The following is a 4,207-nucleotide window of genomic DNA, read 5'->3' on the forward strand; positions in this document are numbered from 1 at the left end:
TTGATTTCGTGAATACAATGCTTGTTTGTAGGGGTGTTCAAATTCAAATCGATCCAAATTAAACCGTTCATCTAATCCAATTCAAATCGAAAATCGATTAAAACCGCATTAATTCGGATTTGATTGGATTCTATTTTTTGCAAACCGCTAGATCGGATCGGATTTTGGATCTACTTTTCATAACCGATTCAATCCAATCCAAACCGCACAATGTACTATAATATTATTATTTTATTATTATATTTACAATTATACTTATAATATGTTCAATTTGTTATACATTTTTATATTATTTATGTATTATTATTATTTAATAAATATTTTATGTTCAAAATATTATTTATTTATTTATTTTAACTAACCTATAATTTTATTTCTATTGTTATGTTATCGTTGACTTTTTAATATATTGTTGAGACTTATTATGTCATTGTTGATTATTTAAAATTTGATGTTGAGACTTGTTATATGAATTTAATTTTTTTAATTTATAAAACCACAAATCCAATTCAATCCAAACCGCTTAAAATTGGATCGGATCGGATCGGATTTTTTTTTTAAAGCATCCAATCCAAACCGTACCGCGAACACCCCTACTTGTTTGAATGTGATTTCTAACAATTTTCACCATAACTTAATAATCTAGTTAGTACACTAACGCTGCCTTAATCTAATTTTTTATTGGAATTTCTTCTCTTCTTTCTTTTTTCTCCTTCTTCTTTTTATCTCGTTGTTGAAAATAATAAATAATTTAAATTCAGGTTGTCAATTGAACCAAAATAAAATTGATTATTGTTTTAAATTCAAACAAGTAGCTAACGTGTGGTTCGATTCAAGTTAATTTTTCGTTAATAATTTATAATTCTGTAGGTGAATAATATTTTATTGTTAATGGTTTGAATTGAATATAATGTAAAAGTTCTGCATTAAAGAAAATATTTTTCTATATTTACAGTAAATTTGGGTTTAACACGAAGATATTTGGGTGTATTCTTTAAGAATTTTGAGTGTATGTGTGCTGATAAATTCTGCATATATAATTCAAAACTCTTCTTCTCCCTCCTCCTCATCTTCTGCTGCTTCTTATTCTTCGTTTTCATCATCATCATCATCATCATCATCATCATCATCATCATCATCTTTTTTTCTTATTCATCTTTTTTTTCTTGTTTTATCTTCTCAAGTTTCTTCTTGTTTTACTCTTTTAACAAGAATAAAAATAAAAAAATCAAACAAAGAAGAAAAAAAACACATAATGGTACAAAATTACTTGGAAGATGATGAACTTACATTCGTTCAACTAAAAGAAAGAAAGAAACAAAGAAAAAAGAATAAAAAAATACAGCATTAGAAAAAATATTTTTCTATATTTGTAACAAATTCGGGTGTAACACAAATATATTTGGGTGTTTTTTTAAGAATTTTCGGTGTCTGTGTGCTGATAAATTCTGCATAATTCAAAACTCTTCTTCTCTCTCCTCCTTATCTTCTTCTACTTCTTCTTCTTCTTCTTTATCATCATCATCTTCTTCTTTTTTATTCGTCTTTTTTTTCTTGTTTTATCTTCTCAAGTTTCTTTTTGTTTTATTCTTTTAACAAGAATAAAAATAATAAAAATCAAATAAAGAAGAAGAAGAAGTACATAATGGTACAAAATTACTTGGAAGAGGATGAATTTACATTCATTCAACTAAAAGAAAGAAAGAAATAAGGAAAAAAAGAAGAACAAAAAAATGCAGCATTAGAAGAAATATTTTTCTGTATTTGCAGCAAATTTAGGTGTAACACGAAGATATTTGGGTGTATTCTTTAAAAATTTTCGGTGTATGTATGCCGATAAATTCTGCATAATTTAAAACTCTTCTCTCCCTTCTCATCATCCCTCATCTTCTGCTGCATCTTCTTCTTCTTTTTCATGATCATCATCATCATCTTTTTTTTTTATTTATCTTTTTTTCTTATTTTATCTTCTCAAGTTTCTTCTTATTTTACTCTTTTAACAAGAATAAAAACAAAAAAATCAAATAAAGAAAAAGAAGAAACACATAATGGTACAAAATTACTTGGAAGATGATGAACTTACATTCGTTCAACTAAAAGAAAAAAAGAAATAAGAAAAAAAAGAAAAACAAAAAAAATGCAGCTTTAGAGGAAACATTTTTCTGTATTTGCAGCAAATTTGAATGTAACACGAAGATATTTAGATGTATTGTTTAAGAATTTTCGGTGTATGTGTGCTGATAAGTTCTGCATAATTCAAAACTCTTCTTCTCCCTCCTCCTCTTTTTTTGCTGCTGTTTCTTCTTCTTTTTCGTCATCATCATCATCTTTTTTTTATTCAAATTTTTTTCTTATTTTATCTTCTCAAGTTTCTTTTTGTTTTACTCTTTTAACAAGAATAAAAACAAAAAAAAATCAAACAAAGAAGAAGAAGAAATACATAATGGTACAAAATTACTTGGAAGAGGATGAATTTACATTCGTTTAACTAAATGAAAGAAAGAAATAAGGAAAAAAAGAACAAAAAAATTGCAGCATTAGACGAAATATTTTTCTGTATTTGCAGCAAATTTGGGTGTAACGCGAAGATATTTGGATGTATTGTTTCAGATTTTTGGTATATGTGTGCTGATAAGTTCTGTATAATTCAAAATTCTTCATCTTCCTCCTCTTCATCTTCTGCTGCTGCTTCTTCTTCTTCATTTTCGTATTTCAATTCTCAATTTTTTTTAGAGAAAAAAATCAAATAAAGAAAAAGAAACATATAATGTTGCAAAATTAATAAAAAGAGAAGGAGGAAAAAAAATGCAGCAACAACAGTAGTAATAAAAAAGAAGTAATAAAAAAGAAGATAAACGCAAAGAAGAAGGAGAAGAAGAAAGAAAAGGAGGAGGATAAACGTGATGCACACTATGAAAACTGTTGAATAATGCGCGTGTTAACACGCTCGTATAGGTGAGCATCTTTTTTATTGAATTTGGCCCAACTTGTATGACTTATAAACCAAAATGACTTATATATATATAACGCTTCTGTTTTTTTTTTTTCTAATATTATCGTTTTAATATATACGAAAATCTTCTAATAAATTACGCCGATTAAAGTTCACTTAATTGTTATAAATAAAAAAAATTTAACTAACATATATTTTTAAAACACATAATAAATTTACAATTAGTAAAATATTTTAAATTTTTTAGAGAAAAAGATAAATTGATCTCTGATTTTTTGATTTGTGGACATTTAAGTCCTTAAGAATTTAAAAATACATTTAAGTTCCGGACCTCTTCAAAATCTAGACATATCAATATCTAAGTCTAATTTATCCAATTTCAAAAATTTTGTCACATGTGTATCCGTATCAACCAGGTCAGTACAACAGGAGTTACATTTGATTTTTCTTTTGAATCTGACAGACCCAAATGAATATAAAGAATCAATATGTCTAGATTTAAAACGACAGAAACTTAAATATATTTTTAAATTCTCAAAAATTTAAATATCTACAGATCAAACGTGTCAAGAATTTATTTATCTTTTTTTCTTATTTAATAAATATAAAACAAATACATTTAAAAATTTAAATTTTTTATAATAATTAATAATAATAATAATGATTTAATTAAATTTATATTCTTAGAACACATAATAGATAAACTTCATTTTTCATTTTTTCTTTTCATTTTTTTCCTCTATCTTTAAATATTTTTTCTGATGATGAGTAGTGGCCCCAAAAGAGGGGAAGAAAACATGGGCTTCCACTTTCCATAAGGATCATTGTGTAGCTACTTGTTTGTTTTTTTCTTTTTAAGTACAAGCAGATTGTGACACCAAGGTTCATGTTTGCTAAGTCATACTTATGATGATGTTAAGATAGACAAAGAAAGCAGAAGATATAGCATTGAATTTAATTAATTCGTTTTTCTTCCCAGAAATTTTTATATGTATGTATACAAATTCTTTGACTCTAATAATATTGGTATAATTTTTTAACTGTCACTAACTAGTAATTTTTTATCCATTTCTATAATTTTACTAAATTTACAGTTACATTTTTTATATTTTAAAAACTTTTAATAGATATTATTTTTATTTTATAATTAAATTTTTATTATAAAAAAATATTAAAATTAATAAAATATTTTTTTATAAATTAAAAAACACTCAAAATTAAGTACTTAATTAAACTTTTAGCCACGAATTTTTT

The sequence above is a fragment of the Arachis ipaensis genome, chromosome B08, assembly GCF_000816755.2.
Source record: "Arachis ipaensis cultivar K30076 chromosome B08, Araip1.1, whole genome shotgun sequence".
NCBI classification, from domain to species: domain Eukaryota; kingdom Viridiplantae; phylum Streptophyta; class Magnoliopsida; order Fabales; family Fabaceae; genus Arachis; species Arachis ipaensis.